We start from the raw sequence: 10,878 nt of genomic DNA on the forward strand, positions 1-10,878 counted from the left end.
GTCTCTATCTACTTTCTGTTATTATAGATTTGATAGATTTGTTTATACTGAACATAGAATCATAGAGCATGTGGTCTTCTGTAACTGTTCTTTACTCATAGTTTTCAAGGTGATTCACATTGTCGCATGTATCACTACTTAATTCCCTTTATGGCTGAGTTATATTCCATTGTATGGATGTACCATATTTTGTTTATCCACTTAAAGTTGGACATTTGAATTCTATTAATGCTACTATGAAAATTCACGTTTAAGCTTTTGTATATGTGTGGACATGTTTCTATTCTGTTGTGTTTAGGAGTTATAAGTCTGTTTAATTTGGGGAAATCACCAGATTTTTTTCCAATGTGGCTTCATCAGTTTACATTTTTGTCACCAATGTATGAGGGTTCCAAATTTTCTGTATCCTCAATGATACTTGTAATTACCTGTCTTTTTGAGTCTAGCTATTCTCATGGATATAAACTGTCTTCCTATTGTGGTATAACTTTCATTTTCCTGGTGACTGCCCATGTTTACTCTATGTATTCCTTTGACAATCATATCTTTGTAGATGTTTTTAATTAAGCAAAATATGTTGGAACAGCAATGCACATGCATTTTTTATATGCATGTTTATATGATAGTGATGCATTATCAAAATTTTTAATTGATGCATATATGATCAGAAATTTGGAGAATGGGAAACTAAGCAGTAAATGTTTAATGATAATCAAATCAAGACTATTGAAAATAACAAGAAAGTACATTGAAGAAACAGATATGTACCTGTTGAACCTGTAAAAGAAAGCAGGATGACACCATGGATAAGAGAAGAACATGTTAAAGCATCAACAGAAGTGTGAGAAAAATTGTCACCCTTGATGAATTTCACATTTTTTGAAATTACGTGGACATCAGAATGCTCTAGGGGAAAATGATTCTGCAAAGGAAGGGAAAGATCAATGTGTGAAAGTTTCTTCTTATTCTACTCATCTCATGTGTGAAGTAGAGCCACTGATGAATTTGAGGCTGGGAATGACACTATTTGATTTTCTTAAATTAATTATCCACACATCTGTTTCAAAAATAATGAATTATGGCTAATCCAAAGGTTGAGTTATTAATTCAAATGAGAAACAACTAGGATTTAAGCCTTGGTAATAATTTATTAATATTTCAGATTAAAGTTCCTATCTATGAAATATTTTCCATCTTTACCTTTTGCTCACTTCTAAGTGCTTCTTGCTTATTTTAAATATATTAGAAATATTAGGTTTTACTATTAGTTTATATCTATGTCTTAGATATATGTGAGTGTGCATTGTGTGGGTACACACATACAGATAGATGCTCCTGCATTTGCAACAGGTTATACCTAATAAATCCATTGTAAATTGAACATATTGTTTTTAAAGATGCATGTAACATACCTAATCTATTAAACTTCATAGCTCAATAACCCAGCACACTGAACAGTACCTGTGGTTTCCCTCATGACAGTATGGATGGCTGAGAGCTATGGTTCAGCATGCAGCTGTTGTCCATCCTATCTATAGTCTGCATATTGCTAGCCCAGCAAAAGATCAAAATTTCAAATACAAAATATATTTTTACTAAATGTATATTGTTTTCCTGCCATCATTAAGGCAAAAAAAAAATCATAAGCTAACCCACTGGAAATTGAGGACCATCTCTAGATATCTTTCTGAAAAGTACCCTGTGATTTGAAGATAGAAATATTCCACAATACTTTACTCTATTGATAAGATATTCTTAAGGTGAAGTATGGACCTCTGGAGTATCAATGAACACCACTAGGAAGCATATGCTCTCCCTGATAATGTGTGAAAATGTGTTTCTGGGTGTGTGCGTGGGCTCTCTCTCCTCCAGCGAGGAGGTCCACGGAACAGGGTAGAGGAGAGTGTGGCTGCTGAGTCACTAATCAAGACCTCTGGAGGCCAAGCAGGAAGCAGGTCTGATTTTATTGCGCAGTTACCATGTTTATATATTCAGGCAGTAGCTAAGCAGATTACAGGTAGCCACCAATGCAATGTCTGTTAACTGTCCTTGCAGCAACCAATCAAGGAGTAGGCCGTGGAGCAAGCACAGGGACTGCAACACATGGCCTCAAGGGGTAAGCAGCCTGCTGCTTGTGTGCCTAGCACTGGGGGGAGAGGGGAGTGAGTGACCTGCCAGTCAGACGCCCTTACCACATGCCATGTATGCAGTAGTCCATGCACTTGTCCCCACAGGTGTGCACTGTGGGCATTTTCCCTTGCCATTCCCCTAGCTCTCAGAGCATCCTTCACCACTGGTAAGGGTGGGATCTTCAGCACACCTCATGGAAACAAGGACGTGTCCCATGTTAAGATGGATGGAAAAATGGAGATCCCTGTTCTCTGATGTCAAACAAGCTTATGATGTTCTCATTGCAGGAAATTTCAAGAAAAGAACAGCTACCTCCATGGACGTACTAATTTACAAAATTCACCATCTAGAAAACCATTGAGCTGAGACAGGGTTCTCAGCCTGCTCTCCTAACTTTTTTGTTGACTTTACATAAAATAATTAAATTTGATTTGCCTAAATAGACTGATGGTGTTATTCTTTTTTTTTTTGTACCAGCGATTGAACTCAGGGGCACTCAACCACTGAGCCACATTCCCAGTCCTATTTTGTATTTTATTTAGGGACAGGGTCTCACTGAGTTGCTTAGCACCTCGCTTTTGCTAAGGCTGGCTCTGAACTCACAATCCTCCTGCCTCAGCCTTCTGAACCACTGGGATTTTAGGCATGCACCACCAAGCACAGCTGTGTTATCCTTTTTATAAAACGCACAAGCATCTAAAGGATTGCCAGAGAAGTTAGATAGGAAGCAGATAATGTATGCTGACCTCTTTTTTTTTTTTTTAATTGGTTGAAAACTTACAACTGGCAGTGGTGGGATTCGAACCCACGCCTCCGAAGAGACTGGAGCCTAAATCCAGCGCCTTAGACCGCTCAGCCACACTACCACTGCTTACCTCTTATAAAAAGAAAAATTTCTGGATATAGAACAAGAACTTCTTATTATTGCATACAAAAGAACATAGAACATAGTAGCTTTATAAGATGCAGATAAAATATGACAAAAGTTTCAGAAATGCCACAGATGTTGCTCATTTTTCTTTCCTGATAATGAGAGTTAAACAAAGAAAACATTCTTTTGCTTGTTCTGATAGCCAAATATTCCTCAGGATCACAACTATAATGTAAAATTTCTACCTAGGATTATCCTTTTGGGGAATGGGTATCGAGGAGAGGTAGATGTACAGTTTCCTAAAAGAGAGTTTTCAGAGGGTAGTTGTTTGTTTAAGACATGACTATCACATTTCATTAAAGCACAAGAAAATTCAGTGGTCAAAGGCAATATTTTGGAAATATTCACTTTAGCATATAGTGCCAATCTTTGGGCCTGGTATCACAGTCACAGCTCCAAGTGACTGAACTTTGCATGTGGCTTCTTACTACTTCTAGCATTTCCAAGAACATGACTATTTCATCTGAATGTGCTGTTACATATTGTGTTACCTATTACAATGACCAAATTTCATGCAAGGGGCCTGCTAACATTACCCACTAGCTCTTGTGAGCAATGCTCAAATCAACGGATCTTTTGTAGTTCTCTTTAATGGAGTCTGGATGATGAATTTACATCTATATATCAGAAACATTGTCTTCTGCCCTACATTACTAATGTCAGAAAATTGCCTCTATATAATTCATCAAAGTATGTCTATAGACTCACTCCTTTATTATCTTTTCTCTTGCAAACTGTATAATTCCCCTTCATTCCACGCCAGGGGAGACCTTTAATCTTGTCTGGCTGCATTCTGTAGGGCTTTCTACATTAAAGGACCTGAGCAGGTGCCATGCGGGAAAACAAGAATGAGAGCAAGCCAAGATGGGGGGAGTCCCACACTAGTGCCTTGAGAAATGGTCAGATAGAAAGTGTTTCCTAAGAGATCATGGCATTTTTAAAAAAGTGGCTTTAAATGCTTATTGGACAAAAATTAAGATATCATTCATAAGTATGTATCTCTTTTTTCACCCTTTAGAATTCTCATCCTATAATATTGTCTTACCATTAAAGAACATGGACTCCTGGACATTTCTCCAATGCTCATGTTTTAATTTGCTATCCTCTGTAATAAGAGAAACTAATAGAATTCAAAGTAGAGCATTTCCATTCTGGGGCTATAGTGAAAGCCCCAGATGATGACAATATTGTATAATTCACAGTCCTCAGGCTTTGATGTCTGGATGCCTTTTCTAGTCTTAGGTTTCTCCAGCAATGGTGGTGTCAAAGTGGATTTGAGGTAGATTCTTTCCTTAATCATACACCCTCCCTTGGGAGTGTATAGGAATAATGACTTAACAGTGAAGAATGCATTGAAAGCAAACATTTTTTCAATGCAATGAAAATAGATTTTAAACAGGCGTCTAACATCCTTAGGAAGATCCCTAAGTGTGGGTTAGATACGTCAGGGGAAGTTTTACTCCTCAGTCTGGTATGTGACTCAACAAGCAACAGAGAGATCATGGGGTTATTTTTGTCCTCAAACTATGAGGGCTAGACTCAAGGGGGACAGAGACATTCTGACAACATTATAGAAAATTGCTGTTATCAATGATAAGTAATTAAATAAATTGTCCAAAATATCTTAAGTAAAAGGACAGCAACAATTATACAGACTCACTTTTATTCATCTTTGTTTTTCCAATACTCAGCAAGGCACTCGACAGATAGTAACTCTTTAATTAATGGTGTCAGGATGAAGAGGCTGATACTGGTTAGTGGGCTACTTTGAATTTCAGTTTCCTTATCTAAAAATTGCGTATAACATACACTCTAGAGTCATACAATAGAGAATACTAATCATGTCTATTCTCTGCAAAATTCAGGCATAATGGAGAGGGGATCTCCTAGAATTTACTCTCATGTTCAGAACTGAGTTTGAGTTAGTCTGAAGAGATTTCATTTTTCATTTACTATAGGTAAAGCTCCCTAAATCCCAAAGACATAGGACTATTTTATTTTTCTTTATTCTTTTTTTTAGAATTTTTTTAAATATTTATTTTATTTTAGTTATCAGCGGACACAACATCTTTGTTTGTATGTGGTGCTGAGGATCGAACCCAGGCCGCACGCATGCCAGGCGAGCGCACTACTGCTTGAGCCACATCCCCAGCCCCTCTTTATTCATTTTTATTGGAATTATTTACAAAGGAAATTCTATGTGTGTGTGTATGTATATATGTGTATGGCATGGTGTTATGATATAGGTATACATTGTAGAATGGCTAAAAATCAAGCCAATTAATGAATGCATTATCTCACATACTTAATGTTTCTGTGGTGAGACCTACTGAAATATCTCTTAGCAATTTTCACGGGATACAATAGAACCCTGACTACAATAGATCTCTTAAACTTATCCCTCCTCACTGAAATTTTATATTCTTTGATTAACCTCTCAAGAGTCCCTTCACCCAACCTTAGCCTCTGGTGGTCATCATTCATTCTACTTTCTTAAGGGATTTCTGCACAAATTTGGCAGTGGCAATGGAGGATCAACTAATACATGTGGGATGTCAGTGCAGGGCTCCGGTGGCTACTATTGGACCATGCATCAACTCTTATCTGCTCATTGGTATGGGGCAGTAATCAGGCTCCTTAAGCACTCACCTGAGACAGGAACTTTCTGTGGGAAAAAGAAGTGGTACATCTTGCAACCATCTGCATCTGTGAGCAACAGAAGTGGGATCCAGCTTGCCTTCCTGGGTTCTGCCTGGCACTAACAGGCTTTAGATTGTGTCTCCTTTCCAGACAGTTTATTCCCCAAACTTCCAATCTTATCCCCTGGAGGCTTTCACTGACTTTGAGATCATCACTGGATACAGAGGCAAAGGTCTTCCTTAAACTTCTTCTCCACCCTCTCTTCATGGTTCTGGATTAAAAAGATTTTCTTCTCTCCTCCAAATATCTTATTCCAGAAATGTCTTTCTACAGCCTCTTGCATAGCTATATAAAAATCCCTGTGACAATATCTAAATATCACTCACTTTCTGTTATGAATTAGATGTGGTGTCCTCCAAAAGGTCACATGTGAGACAATCAAAGAAAGTTTGGAGGAGAAGTGATTGTGTTATAGCCTTGACCTAATTAGCAAATTAATCCCTGATGGGATTTATTGGGTGGTAACTGGAGACAATGGGTTGTGGCTGAAGGAAGCAGTTCATTGGGGGTGTGGCTTTGGGGCATATATTTTGTATCTGAAGAGTAGAGTTTCTTTATCTCTACCTCTCTCTCCTTCCCTCCCTCCCTCCCTCCTCTTCTTCTCCTTCCCTCTCCCTCTCCCTCTGTCTGTCCCTCTCTCTCTTTCCCTCCCTTCCTACCTCCCTACCCCCCCCCTCACGTTTCTGTCTCTTTCACTTTTTTTTTCTCTCCCTCTCTCTTATTACCATGTGAGCTGCTATCTTCTGCCATGATGTTCAGCCTCATCGTGAGTCCAGAGGAATGGAGCCTGCTGCCTATGGACAAAGACTTCTGAAACTGTGAGCCCTCAAATAGATATTTCCTCCTCTACAATTGTTCTGTTGAGTCCTTTTAGTTACAGCAGTGAAAAAGCTGACTAAAACACTCTCAAAAACACTGAAACATTCTCTATAGGATTCACTTGGTATACCCCAGTGGCAAAAAAAAAAAAAAGGGGGTATCAGAACTTTCTGTATAGGCTCTTTATACTGATCCTAGTTTGTCTGAAGTTGGTCCTCTGATTTGGTTAAATATAAAGAAATTGTAATCTTATTTCTGGCTGTGATAGAAATATAGTTTCTTCCATAGAGTAAGAAATTTCTTACATGATCACATGTGTACACCTAAAATCAAGTGACTATTGAAAATGAGAACTGGCAAGATTAGGTAGCTGCTGCCATTGTACGTTTCACTGTAAAGAAGACGATGTGGGTTTTGTTGACTATTTCTAAGTGGAGAAGAGAATTGGTAATCCACAGAGTTCAAATTTATGAAACTTAACTCAAAGTCCATTTCCGTGGAGAGCTGAATTGCATGTCCAGTGGACATCATAGCCATGCCAAGACTGATGTCAGCATCAGGGCACTGGTGTAAGGAGAAGGACTGAGATGCTGAAAATTAGAATCTGCTCATACAGACAGATCAGTCTAGGGTCTTTAAACTTATCAAATCTCTCAATCTTTCTGTTCCTGTAGAAACAAATATTTATTTACCTGTTGCTTATAAAAACTATAATGGCCTATAGTTTTTATAACTACAAACTATGGTATGTGTTTTGAAGGGAACAAGTAGACATCCAGGTATTAACTCAATTGATTTTTATAGTTTCTAGACCATTAAACAGACAAGTTTTGTCAGACTCTAGGAAAGCAAATGAATTATTTGGTTTTCTAACTTATACTGATAGACCCTGGAGTACATTAGTGCAAACAAATTTATAAGGATACCGAATAAGAATAAGAGGAAAGTAATTTCAGATTGAGTCAAATTTGTAGATATAGTTACACTGAGCAGAATGACTAGGAAAAGGTTTATTTTTTCTTGCTTGTTTGATTGAAATATAAAATCATAGGTAGCACTGAACAAAGTTGAAATACCAGTATAGGTTTAATATGTGAGGTCCACTTGCCCATTCTATAACTATGCCATCTAGAAGAAACTTGAGAACATTGCTTTCACAGAAGCTTTGAGAAATATATTTGTGAGCAGAGTGGTAACATCCCTAAGAGCTCAGTGGTGGCTACTCCCTGAAATCCAATAACAAGAGTGGCTAATGCTGCCATCAAGCTAGGTTTCCTGAATTCAATGAAGATGATGGAAACTCGAGGTTGCAGGGGTCAAGTGGAAGCACTTAATCACCAGAGACAAGATGTATGTGGTAACCGTAAGGGACAGCAGACCCATAGTAGTAATCAAAAGTATTTGACCCTCACAGATCTTTGGCATTGGCTAATTGATCAAGGCATTCTTACAAATTAAATAGATGTGCATCCTACTAACTTCTTACTTGAAGTGTGTAAATGGAAAAATCTCTTCTGGTAAAAGAAAGAAAGATGAATGAATCACCACAAAAGGCAAGACCCCTCATCAAGTTTTCTAAAATTGAACCAGTTCATAGACCCAAAGTAAATTTGTATAAAGCTGAGGGAGAAGGGGACCAAGTACATTTAGAAAGGACCTTATTATAGTAACAAAAAATTATAACATAATTATTTCTCTTAGCCTTCTCCAAAGAGAACTCAAACTACTTACCAGGGTGTCCTAAGCCAGGAAAAATAGTAATAAAGGAAAGAACAGAACAGAAAAAAAAAGAACAACAAAAAAACAAGACCAGGTTTTTCATGTACAACAGGTCACTGCTCTGAAATAAAACCAGTTACTGAGACCCAAAGCACCAATGTGATTTACCATTCCATATGGGAGCTTATTGAGGTCAGGTGATCAATGTAGTTTTTGGCTTGTGCCTATCTCATAGTGAGTGCCATAATACCAGGAATCCACCCTGTGATTATTCTATCAGCTTCAGGATGAAAATTGGGAATAGTTGTACTCATTGGAAAAAGGTCCTATATTGGGACCCTTATCTATAGGATGAAGGTCACTCTGATGGTAATGCTCAGCGCAGTGAAGTCTTTGCTTACTAAAACAGTAAACAGAGATAAAAATCACATTTCTGAAATGATTCCAGAGATTTCTGACATGATCAAAGACTTGAAATATGTAAGGTGTTGATTTCTATCCACTTCCTTTAACTCACCTTCACAATGCTTCTGTTAAAACCACCATCTGTATTTAAATAGTCATCTTTACAATCAGAGTATTCCCCAAAGCATGGCTTCTGACCCAGGAGCATCTTTGCAGGAAAAAAAATAGCAATGGAATAAGAACATAGAATTCTCTGGTCTCTGGTCTTACCATGTTTCTCATCTCCCTGAAGCAGCAAACCTGACTGAGAAATGAAGTGACCTTTTGAGGCCAACTGGGTGGCAGCACCCTGAATGCCTGAGATAATGTTCTCTCTCCATAGTGTCTTCTATGTGGTTTTTGCCAAAACAAAGACTCATGGGTTTGGGAATCAAGGCATGGAACTCTTTTCACCTTGAGCGCAGATGACCCACTAGTAGAATCTTTGCTTCTTGCTTCTATAACTTAATTATTATTTTTCCACAAGAGACTGCTTTTGCAAGTCTACATTAAGATGGAAGGAAAGGGCTGGGTTTGTAGCTCAGTTGTAGAGCACTTGCCTACCATGTGTGAGGCACTGGGTTCAATCCTTAGCACCACATAAAAAAGAATAAATAAAATAAATGTATTGTGTTCATCTACAAAAAATGTTTTTTTAAAAAAAAGATGGAAGGAAAGACATCCACTTGGCTTCTCTGAACTCCTCACTCTAGAGAACCAGCAGGAAGAGTGGGGTGAGTCTACAAGCTGTCAAGGTTAATCAGCTCTCAAGGAAGAGCTGCATTTTTAGTATATATTTGCTATATGGTGTAGTATTTCTGGGGTATAGAAGACCCAGAGAGTAGCTCTTAATGCCCCTGTGTCTTTTGACACAAGTTAATGGAAAACCAAACAACTGAGTACATAGGCAGGACTGGATATATGCAGGACCAGTTTCCTCCAGGAACCAAACAACTCAAGGTTCTTGCTGAAAGCAAAGGAAACATTGAAGAGGTAATGAAAGAAGCATGCTCTAAAAGTCAACCTCAGTCATGAGATCATTGTAGATACAACGACTGTACAAGAATTCTTGCCTTGTCTTAGTATAAAAGTATTTGTGCATACTAATTCCTTTTCCATTCCTCAATATTGACACAATAGGATATCAAATGGGGAATGTGACCCTACTTGAGCAAGAATATGTAACACCCTAAGGTGGATAAACTGAAATTTAGACTCTGTGTCCCTTCTTGGGAGGGGCTTACTGTGTTTTTAGTTGTAAGAGGGGTGGGAAGAAACATGATTTTCCTACTGTCTTTATTTGGAAGTTAACTATGATTACACAGAAGTGCTATGGAGTCAAGTTGACAAAGGTCAATGCAGAGTTGTGCTCTCAGCTGCAACTGTATATCCCTTTCTTGTGCACTTCTGGGTTACATGATCTACAAGAGAAATTGGTACAAGAGTTGCAAGGCAGAGTGAGGCAGCAGCCTCTGTGCTCATTAGGTGAGTGTAGGGCTTGTGTTCTGCTGCAGCTTGCATAACCCAGGGATATGATCACATACTTTATTGGTGTGGCTAGCAGCAAGTTCCTAAGCTAACTCCATCTGTGGCCAAGAATCTTTTTCTTCTGTTTCTCTGAGTGCTGGATCAGGCATATATGTCACTTCTGAAAGTCATCAGGTAGTTGCAGTTGGATGCAGTGAGTAGCTGATGCAGGCTTCAGTTTGTCCTTCCTCCCTTTATGCATCTGTCTTTCCTGTCTGCTGAACTCCAGAGAGATCAGACCCACTACAAGACTCAAAGTTTTTCATAACTTTTGTTGCCAGGCTTGGTCTCCTGCTTAGCAACATTTTACTGATTTTACTGATCTCTTCTGGATTTTTCTCTTCCTACCTTTTGGCACAATCAAATACATATTTAATCAATTATCACACATCTTTATTTTATATCAACTCAGCTTTCCTGAGGAAGCCTGAACTGATATAGACCTTGAATCTAGCACAAAATTATTCAAGTTTAGATTCCTTGAACAGGTTTCAGGCCTGTGTTAAAAGAGGTACTCTATTCATATGCAAGTACAGTGAGAAAATAAATCCAAATATCTTTATGAATATTAATTTAAATATACATATATGTATAGTAATGTATATAAT

The 10,878-nt window shown here is 38.1% G+C and overlaps 1 non-coding gene across 1 annotated transcript; it reads right to left on the minus strand.

Moving 5' to 3' along the window:
- Positions 1-2,914: 2,914 nt before the first annotated feature.
- Positions 2,915-2,996, minus strand: Trnal-uag (transfer RNA leucine (anticodon UAG)). Its single transcript has one exon. It is a non-coding gene; the product is annotated as a tRNA-Leu (tRNA).
- Positions 2,997-10,878: the final 7,882 nt, after the last annotated feature.

Source organism: Callospermophilus lateralis, chromosome 3 (genome assembly GCF_048772815.1).
Source record: "Callospermophilus lateralis isolate mCalLat2 chromosome 3, mCalLat2.hap1, whole genome shotgun sequence".
NCBI lineage: Eukaryota > Metazoa > Chordata > Mammalia > Rodentia > Sciuridae > Callospermophilus > Callospermophilus lateralis.